We start from the raw sequence: 11,267 nt of genomic DNA on the forward strand, positions 1-11,267 counted from the left end.
TCTGAAGTGTACCAGGATATACTTTCAGCCCATATTCAGCCAAATGCTGCAAAGTTGATCGGACGGCGCTTCATAGTACAGATGGACAATGACCCCAAGCATACAGTCAAAGCTACCCAGGAGTTCATGAGTGCAAAAAAGTGGAACATTCTGCAATAGCCAAGTCAATCACCAGATCTTAACCCAATTGAGCATGCATTTCACTTGCTCAAATCCAGACTTAAGACGGAAAGACCCACAAACAAGCAAGACCTGAAGGCTGCGGCTGTAAAGGCCTGGCAAAGCATTAAGAAGGAGGAAACCCAACGTTTGGTGATGTCCATGGGTTCCAGACTTAAGGCAGTGATTGCCTCCAAAGGATTCGCAACAAAATATTGAAAATAAAAATATTTTGTTTGGGTTTGGTTTATTTGTCCAATTACTTTTGACCTCCTAAAATGTGGAGTGTTTGCAAAGAAATGTGTACAATTCCTACAATTTCTATCAGATATTTTTGTTCAAACCTTCAAATTAAACGTTACAATCTGCACTTGAATTCTGTTGTAGAGGTTTCATTTCAAATCCAATGTGGTGGCATGCAGAGCCCAACTCGCGAAAATTGTGTCACTGTCCAAATATTTCTGGACCTAACTGTAGCTTGATGTTATTTGTATGTATTATATACAGGGTATATACATATTACACCTTTTTCTTAGTTCTAAATTGTATTTTATTGATCTTAAAACAGACTGATGAAACTACACACAAGCTGTGCATGGCAACAAATGCAGTTTGGTCGGTTTTCTCATAACCCCCTTAGTGATCAAGGCAGTTTCAAATCTGACATATCACTTTATCTGGCACTACAACTGGAATGTTTGAACACATCCTAGTGATTTTAAGATTGTTTTTCCATTACACATTTTACTTTATTAGTAGTAAATTTAGGTCAATATGTATTGCGTTTATTTATTAAAAAATAATTAAACTAGTCAGGTCATCACAGGGTTCTGCACAATCTTTCTCTCCCCGTGCAGAGCTCGACCCCCCATGGTTCTAGGAACCTAACCTGCAGTACTGCCTCCACCAGCATTTACAAATCCTAGATACACCTTGCACCACACCTGTCAGGCACACCAGTGGGCTGCTTAAGCTGGAATAGGGCCGCCCACCTAGGGATCAGGTAGGGAGGAGGAAGGTGTCAAGTCAGTTGAGTGGTAGCCCTCGAGCTGTGAGGAGCTCTGAGGAAGCTGGGAGTTGTAGCTCCAAGGGGAGAAGCAGACTAGGTCGCAGACGGTGGTCTGGACCTAGAGGAGTCGGACCCCCGGTCACAGGGGATTGAGGCTAGGTGCCTGGGACCTGTCTTGGAGGCCGGCCAGCAGCCTGGCCCTAATCACCGGTCTGGGACCGAAGGCACAACGGGGTACACGGACCCTAGGTCGGGGAGAAGCTTCAGGCAACCCGGCAATTAACCTGCAGAGGACAGGACTTCTATGAACTGTTCCCACGAAGCTCAGAGATCAGGGGCACTAGCGCAACGAGGGGGATAGGGCTTTCTAAACAAGCAGCCCACTGAAATCCCAAGCGTGAGCCCCTGAGAGCAAGCTTTTCTACTTAGCCACAGTGGGGAGCGGGACCCGAAAAGCTCCAAGCTGACGGGCCACAAAGGACACTTTAAAACTACTGTGCTAGGAGGCAGGTCACGGACCACCAGGGAGTGCTGCAGGGGACGGGACCTGGACGAGCTCCTCCAAGAGGGGAGCGGCACCCAGAGACTTGGTTTACCCTGTTGTCATCGTCTGCTTTATTGTTGAGTGAGTACCAGATTAACCCCTGCAACCCACGAGCTTGCGCTCCCCCTGCACCCCACACCACACCACTAACCAGAGTCCCGGGGCCTTCCCCTACCCATGGAGGGTAACGTCATCTGGCTGCCCCACTCCATCACCCCAGGTACTCCCCAACGGCAGCGGCGGTACTCCCTATTACCGCACACCATGGGTGGCGTCACAAACTATATCTCACCTGTAAATACCCCCTTCCTTATTTCGGTGTAAACCTTAGCCCCCGGGTCCGGAGACCCACGAGACACAAGTGGCGACATCCGGATACGAGCGGTTCGACCGCTGCCGGGGCGTTACACTAGTAGTGGAAAACCCCTTTAATGTTTACACTAGTGATGAGTGAGCGTACTTTATTGATTTTCCGGGTGCTCGGGTGCCATATTTGATTCCCCATGCCGCATGTTTCGCTGCTGATTGCCTGCCAATCACAGTAATGTTGTAGCCGGGTTGGCTACTGACTTGCTATAGCATCATCATTTCTATATAAGACCCAGTGACACCATGCTCTGCGCACTGTACTCAGAAATAGTATAGGGGGAGCTTCTGCTGGAGAAAGGATATTATGTATACAGCACTGTATAGCCTAAAGGGGGCTTTACACGCTGCGACATCGCTAATGCGGAGTCGTTGGGGTCACGGAATTTGTGACGCACATCCGGCCGCATTAGCGATGTTGCTGCGTGTGACACCGATGAGCGATTTTGCATCGTTGCAAAAACGTGCAAAATCGCTCATCGGTGACATGGGGGTCCATTCTCGATTATCGTTACTGCAGCAGTAACGATGTAGTTCGTTGCTCCTGCGGCAGCACACATCGCTTGTGACGGTACAAAGATATATTTTACTTGTAAGGTATCAACCACTGAGGACTCTCTGTTCTTTTAAACAATTTTTTTATCTCTACTGGCTAACACGGTACAAAGATATATTTTACTTGTAAGGTATCAACCACTGAGGACTCTCTGTTCTTTTAAACAATTTTTTTATCTCTACTGGCTAACACGGTACAAAGATATATTTTACTTGTATCAACAAGTCATGCTAAGTCAATAAATCAGGAGGAAGTCCAGAGTGAGAAAGTGGAAGACAAGGTGGTGGACAATGAAGTCAGTGACCCAACCTGGCATGGTGTTAGGTAGAGTAACCACAGCAGCACAGAAGATGTATCTGCAGCACCCGGACCAGGTAGGAAGAATCAGTGGGTTGGCTAGAGGGAGAACACGGGCATCTGTTCCCCAGAGCACCCACACATGGTAAGGTCTCCTGCCACGATCTAGCGCTTTTTTACAGAAAAAGCGGATGACATAAAAGTGGTTATTTGCAACCTGTGCCATACTAAAATCAGCAGGGACCTGACTACTAACAGCCTGACCACCACCAGCATGCTCAGGCACATATCATCCAAGCACTCAACTAAGTGGGCCGAACACCTGAGTCGACAATCAGTGTCTGCAGGTGACACCTCTGCCTCTTTCCCTGTGCTACATACTGAGCAATCCCTTGTATAGGATGCAGGTGCAGATGCCTCTCGCCCTGCACCTGCCGTTGCACATTTACAACCACCAGCAGCAATCACATCCACTTCCTTGTCCTAGCGCAGCATTCAGCTATCTCTACTCCAGGCCTTGGAACGCATGCAGAAATATCCAACCAGCCACTCACAGGCCCAAACAGTAAATGGGCACATTTACAGACTAATTGCCCTGAAAATATTGCTTTTTAGGCTTGTGGACACTGAGGCTTTCTACAACCTGATGGCGGCAGCCATCCCTCGGTACTCTGTGCCAAGCCTCCACTACTTCTCCTGGTGTGTGGTCCCTTCTTTACACCAGGATGTGTCCCATAACATCATCCATGCCCTGACCAAAACAGTTATTGGAAAGGTCTACTTAACCCCTGATACGTGGACAAGTGCTTGTGATGGGGGAGGCTACATTTCCCTGACGGCATACTGGGTGAACCAAAGTAGACGGCAAGACTGAGTAGGACCCTAGTACAACTTTTTCTCCATCTCTGAATTGTTGCCCATATCAGCAGCAAGCTGGAATGACTGCAGCACTGCCTCGGTGGAGCGACAACAGGTTCTGCTGACACTCATATCTTTAGTTGACAAACAGCACACCGCCGCAAAGTTGTTGAAAGACATGGTTGTGTGTGAGAATGGCTGTAAGCTGCTGGCGGCTCTAAAGCTTGTCAAGCTGCAACACGTACTTCCGCAGATAAGAACTGATGAGTGGCCATGGATTTCTGACATCTATGCGGTTCTCCAAGAATTTGAGAAATCAACGAAGATGGTGAGTGGCGATGATGTCATAATCAGCGTAACCATCCCGCTTCTGCGTATACTGAAACGCTCCCTGCTCACAATTAACGAGGAAGCTTTGCATGCTAACCAGGTGGGAGATGGAGGAAGAAAGTATATAGTGTGATACTACCCAGCCCAGGCTCATTTCATCTTCTCAGCTCAGATTGGCTAATAATGAGGAGAAGGAGGAACAGCAGATGCTTGCCTTCACTACAGAGGGTACGACCAACACCAGCTTCTCGACTGTTCAGCGTGAATGGCCTGAAGAGGTAAAGCAGGAGGAAGAGAGGGAGGAGGAGACGAGTCATCATACTGATGGGGACAGGGAAGTCTTGCCTGTTGAGAGTCTGGCACACAAGGCAAACCTTATGTCCCACTGCCTTTCTGTGACCCTCGAGTAATATGCATTTTGGCAAACATCGATTAATGGCTGTTCACCCTTTTCGACCCATGTGACAAGGAGAAATTTCCATCTCTCTTTCCCGTGGCAGATAGGGCTACTAAAATAGTGCAATATCAGAAAGCCATAGTTGAAGAATTGGTCAAAAAATGTCCAATAGACAATGCTGGCAGCAGAGGTCATAGTTTCTTGGACAATCAAGGAGCAGAGAGGAGGGAGATACACACCAGGTCCAACAGATGCAGGAGAACAATATCAAAGGTCTGAGACAGTTTCATTACACCCTCCCCGCACCCAGGCCTCTATTTGCAAGGTACTTTGACAGTGAGGGAAAATTTTATAAAGATGATGATGGAGTACCTAGCCGACTGTTCAAGCATCCTCCATGAATCCTCTGTGCCGTACAACTATTGGGTATCCAAGCTGGACATGTGGCATGAACTGTCCCTCTACGATGTTTAGGTGCTGGCCTACCCTGCAACTAGTGTTTTGTCTGGGGGGTGTTTGCCGTCAAAGCCATAATAACTGATGGGCATATCTGCCTGAAAATGCTGACAGGCTGACTCTTATCAAAATGAACAAAGCGTGGATTAGCCCAGACTTATCAACCTCACAGAATGACAGGCGCCAAGTATAAAGGCAATTCTAAGGTTTCTTTTTTTTTCTGGTGTATTCCCATGCAACGCTTCCCACCCCAACAAGGGTATACAGTTGTTTTCTTCTTTTTCATGTCCTCCTCCTCCTTCACCATATGAACAGAGTCAAGTTGCGATCCTCACTCTTAATTTTACTAGGGTGTGTATGATGCCCTACTACATAATTTTTTGAGGCCTACATCAAATACTCTCTTACATATATATGTATACCCCCAAAATTAATTGTTTTTCAGCCCTTTCATTTAGTATATCAGCTTTACAGGTCTAGGAGTCTCACTTCTTCCAAATGAGGTAAAAATGTTTTCTGAGGCCCTCTTCTATGTACCTTCTAGGGTGTTTTGGAGTCTGTCCTTCTAATTATTGGCAGCCCTTGCCCATAATGCAGCGGCATTACTACTATAGGAGTCCAGCTTCTTAATAATTGTAAAAAAATGTTTTCGAAAGCCCTCCCTTATGGGCCTTTCAGGGTTTATTGCAGTTCCTCCATCTAATTTTTGGCAGCCGTTGCACTGAGTATATAGTTTTTACCAGGGTAGGAATCACAATCTTTTTAAAATTGCCCCACAATGTAGTCAGAGTCCATCTTCTATGTCTCTTGCTGCATGTATTGCAATCCCTCCATTGAATTTAAGCCAGGCCTTGGAATGAGTGCATAGGCTTTAACAGGGAGTCACAATCTTTTTAAAAGTGCCTCAAAATATAGTCGGAGTCCTTCTTCTACATGTCTTCCAGAGGGTATTGCAATCTCTCCTTCTAATGTTTGTCAGCCCTTGCACTTAGTGCATGGTCTTTATTAGTATAGGAGTCTGAGTCTAGGAGTCCCACTACCTAACAATTTAAACAGAATGTGTATGAGGCCTTCGTTTGTCTAATAATAAAGGGTGTATTGGAGTCCCTCTTCTGTTTGGCTGTCTTTGCATTGCGCGTATAGGCTTTGTGAGGTTCAGAGTCCCTCCTTCATAAATTTAACAGGATTTGTCTGAACATGTTATACACATCACATGTCGAGATAAGGTAGTAAAATTTTAAAAATATATTACCAGGGAATGTTTGTTTTCATCATTGAAAGCAATGAAAAATCGCAAAAATGCAGCAAAAGCTCTACATGTGAAAATAGCCTAAGGGGTGGAGGAGATGGGTTTTTTTTCTCCCTTTTTTGTCGTTTATACTGGTCATTGTACAGGAAAGTATATTTCCTAACATGTTTTCCTGTAAAATCCATTTTATTTTCAGTTTTGTATGTTTTATTGTCATTCCGTAAAAGTGTTGTACTACTCTGACAATATTGTTCCCAGCAGATCTGGCAGTCAGAGATGCATCCATGCATCGTCCCCATTCTGTTCCCATTCCATTTGAGTGCTGTTTCCATCCATTTCAGCAATTCTCCTGCCCCCCAGCCCTCCTAGGAGAGTCTTCTTGAAAAATGCCTGAGTTTCCCACTGACTTCCATTATACTTGTTACTTGAGTCAAGCACCAAAACAGTCCAACATGCATGATTTAAGTAACAGACACCCCAGCATTTAAGTGCTCGCTCATCACTAGTTTATTCTTAATATGAAGATAGTCAAACCACACTAAGGTAATAGTTTTTCCAAATTTATCTGCTTTGCATCAACACATCTATAGATAGAAAAAAATCATATAGTGTTCCATATGGTAATCCACTGCAAACAAGTGGCTATAGGCCATACAATGGGCCCACATACAGTATATGGCTGTCCAAAGATAACTAGAGTCAATATAGATAGAATAAAAAGTAACTGGACAAATTATGTTAACCAAATGTTAACCAAAAGTTGTTAATTTTTAATACTTTGTAGAGAATCTGTTGCAGACAATGACTGCCTGGTCTGGAAGCCATGGATGTTGTCACGCTCCCCGGGTCCCCTGCCCTGCTCCCCGGCTCACCTGCCACGCTCCTCGGCTCCCCTGCCTCGCTTCCCGGTTCTTCGGTCCGGTCTCCGCCGCTCCCCGCTCTCCAGCCTCCATTGCCTGCGCTTCCCAGGCGTCCTGGTCCCCGCTCCCGGCGCCCGTCGGCTTCTCAGCCCCAGCCCGGCTCTGCTGCTTCCTCCTCACAGCTTCATGCTCTGGCTTCTGGCACCCGGGCCGCGCGCATGCGCATTAGGGCGCGCGCGCGGTCATTGACCCTTTCTTAAAGGGCCAGCGTCCACTGACAGGAAATGATGCACACAGGTACAGGGTATAAAGGGGTTTAGTGTCCAAGTGGGCGGGGCCTGTTCTTCGTGTTTCCCAAGCTAGGAGTCAGGTCTCCTTGTGTTCCTGTGAGATACTCACCTCTCTCTCTTCTAGAGCCGATCCTGCCTTGCCATCCGGTCCTGCCGAATCCCGCACCCCGAACGCTGCCTATCTGCCATCCTGACAGTCCGTACCATCTCTGATCCCTGTGGTGATCCGTCATCTCGCTCCAACGGTTCCGGACTCCGCCTGACATCATCTCGGCTTCCGAACCTGAGCTCCGTCACCCGGACTACCATCAGTGACTCCGTGGTCCCAGGGACTTCTCCATTATACTCTTGTGCACGGACTCTCCTGCTACCTGTAGTGCTCCAGCTACCGGACCCCTTACCATCATCAAGGAGTTCGGCCCAGTGGATCCACCTCCTGGGTCTGCCCGTCCACCTGGCCCTAACAGTAAGAACAGGCCATGGATCCCGCTGAAGCACTAGCGGCCTTGCAGGAGGAACTCCAACGCCAGCGTGAGACCCAGACCCGCATGCTGAACTTCATGACTTCGGTGGACGCCCGCCTGAACACGCTACAAGCGTCAATTACATCTTCAGCATCTCGGGCTTCCACTAGCCAATCCACGGCTCCAGCTCCCGTGGCAGCCTCTTCGGATGCTTCCAGACTTCGTTTGGCCTCACCACCCCGGTACGCCGGAGATCCCAAGACCTGCAGGGGTTTCATAAACCAATGCTCCCTCCATTTCACGCAGCTGCCGCATTTGTTTGCCTCCGACCAAGCCAAGGTCGCGTTCATCATGTCCCATCTAGAGGGTGAGGCACTGGCGTGGATGAACCCCTTGTGGGAAAAGGAGGATCCTGTGACCACAAACATCCAGGAGTTCCTGCAGGCATTTCGTGGCACCTTTGACGAGCCCGGACGCGCCTCCGCGTCTGCCTCATCTCTTCTCCGGTTACGTCAGGGGACTCTGACGGTGGGTCAATACGCCATCCGTTTTCGCACCTTGGCTTCGGAACTCGGGTGGAACAACGAGGCTCTAACCGCCGCCTTCTGGGAAGGACTCTCGGGTCGAATTAAAGATGAGCTGGCTGGCCGTGACGTACCGTCCACCCTGGATGCCCTGATTACCCTAGCGACTCGAGTGGACATTCGCTTTCAGGAGCGATCCAAAGAATTGTCCCGTGAGAGACGTCCGGTACGGCATTCCTCTCCTCCGCAGAAGCCCGCCGTACTTCAGTCAACGGCATCTGGTGTCTCCGTCCACGAGCCCATGCAGATCGACCGTGTGCGGCAGTCTGAACAACGCCGAGCAGAGCGGCTCGCCAAGGGCCTCTGCTTCTACTGCGGAGAGGGCACACACCTGCTACGCTCCTGTCCAGAAAGGCCGGGATAACTCCAAAGCCTAGGGTTGGTAGGAGAGGCCACCCTAGGTGCTGGGACTCTCTCAGACCCGGTTATGTGGACTGTACAAGTGACAACGGGAGAGACGCGGTTCACGGCTGAGGCGTACCTCGATTCTGGGGCAGCAGGCAATTTCATCCAGCAAGCCACGGTGGACAAGTACCAGGTGCCTGTTACTCTACTCGACAAACCCCTCGTGATTGCCTCTGTGGATGGGAGACCCCTCTCTGACACCATCTCATGGATCACCAAGCCGGTCGAACTGCGTATCGGTGCCCTGCACACCGAGACCATCGCTCTCTACGTCCTTCCACACATGTCCCATCAAATCCTGCTGGGACTTCCCTGGTTACGGACACACGAGCCATCAGTCAGCTGGGGCACTGGTGAAATCACCCGATGGGGCTCTTCTTGCCATGAAAACTGTCTGAAGACCATACAACCCATCCGACGACCTCCGGTTCCAGAGTCCCTACCGGGACTGCCCTCGGCCTATTGGTCCTTCGCGGATGTCTTCGATAAAAAGGAATCAGAGGTACTTCCGCCACATCGTCCATACGATTGTGCCATCGACCTGCTCCCGGGAACTACACCTCCTCGAGGATGGATATATCCGCTGTCTCCAGCCGAGACAAGGGCCATGTCTACTTACATCACAGAGAGTCTGGCAAGGGGATTCATTCGGAGATCCTCCTCTCCTGCTGGAGCAGGCTTCTTCTTCGTTAAGAAGAAAGAAGGCGACTTACGCCCATGCATAGACTACCGGGGATTGAACCAAATCACCGTGAAAAACAAGTATCCCCTGCCGCTCATCCCCGAATTGTTTGATCGGCTTAGAGGAGCTCGTGTGTTCACCAAGTTGGATCTTCGGGGTGCCTACAACCTGGTCCGCATCCGCTCTGGGGACGAATGGAAGACCGCGTTCAATACTCGCGATGGGCACTATGAATACTGCGTGATGCCCTTCGGCCTGTGTAACGCACCAGCAGTCTTTCAAGAATTGGTGAACGACGTTTTCCGGGACCTTCTCTACGTCTGTGTGGTGGTGTATCTGGATGATATCCTTGTCTTCTTTCCGGACCTCCAGACCCACAGAGAGAACGTGCAGCTGGTTCTACAAAGACTGAGAGAGAATCGTCTGTACGCCAAGTACGAGAAGTGTGTCTTTGAGCAGTCTTCTCTCCCCTTCCTGGGTTACATCATCTCCGATACCGGACTGCAGATGGATCCAAAGAAGGTCTCCTCCATTCTCAACTGGCCTCCTCCTTCTGGACTGAAGGCAATCCAACGCTTTCTGGGATTCGCCAACTACTACCGCCAGTTCATCCCTCACTTCTCTGCTCTGTCTGCTCCTCTCTCCGCCTTGACCAAGAAGGGGGCTAATCCAAAGGACTGGTCACCTGCGGCCGACGCCGCGTTTGGCTCTCTGAAGCGGGCATTTGCCTCCTCTCCTGTACTCCACCGTCCGGAGTTAAACCGCCAGTTCACCTTGGAGGTGGATGCCTCCTCCTCGGGAGCCGGAGCAGTGCTCATGCAGAAGTCCTCCTCCGGGAAGATGGTGACTTGCGGTTTTTTCTCCAAGAGCTTCTCAGCGCCTGAACGCAACTACACCATCGGTGACCGAGAACTATTGGCAGTCAAACTGGCTCTGGAGGAATGGCGCTACCTTCTGGAAGGAGCAGTGTACCCCGTTATTATTTACACGGACCACAAGAACCTGGAATACCTGCGGTCTGCTCAGCGACTGAACCCACGGCAAGCCAGGTGGTCCTTGTTCTTTGCCAGATTCGATTTCCAGCTCCATTTCCGACCCGCGGACAAGAATGTACGCGCTGATGCCTTGTCCAGGTCTTTCATGCCCATGGAGCAGGAGGAGGAGACATCTCAACCCATCATCTGTCCTAGTAAAATCATTCCGGTGGCTCCTGTCACCCTGGCCCAGATACCGCCCGGGAAGACCTATGTCTCTGAGACTGACAGGCAAAAAGTGTTACATTGGGGCCATGCCTCGAAAACAGCCGGTCATGCTGGTCAGAAGAGAACATGGAGTGCGATTGTACGTCATTACTGGTGGCCATCCCTTCGCACGGACGTCGCTTCTTTTGTCTCTGCCTGCTCCTCTTGTGCCAGGAACAAGACGCCCAAACACCTGCCATATGGCCGTCTTCTGCCTCTGCCTATACCCTCAGTTCCGTGGCAACACATTGCGATGGACTTTATTACGGACTTGCCATTGTCCTCCGGACACACAGTCATATGGGTCGTGGTGGATCGATTCTCTAAAATGGCTCATTTCGTCCCTATGACTGGACTGCCCTCTGCCCAAGAACTCGCGGACGCCTATATACTTCACATCTTCCGCTTGCATGGCTTTCCATCACACATTGTGTCCGACAGAGGAACTCAGTTCACCTCCCGCTTCTGGAGGGCTCTCTGCAAACATCTGGGAGTGACTCTGGACTTTTCTTCAGCTTAC

This window comes from Anomaloglossus baeobatrachus, chromosome 5, assembly GCF_048569485.1.
Source record: "Anomaloglossus baeobatrachus isolate aAnoBae1 chromosome 5, aAnoBae1.hap1, whole genome shotgun sequence".
In the NCBI taxonomy this organism is placed as follows: Eukaryota; Metazoa; Chordata; class Amphibia; order Anura; family Aromobatidae; genus Anomaloglossus; species Anomaloglossus baeobatrachus.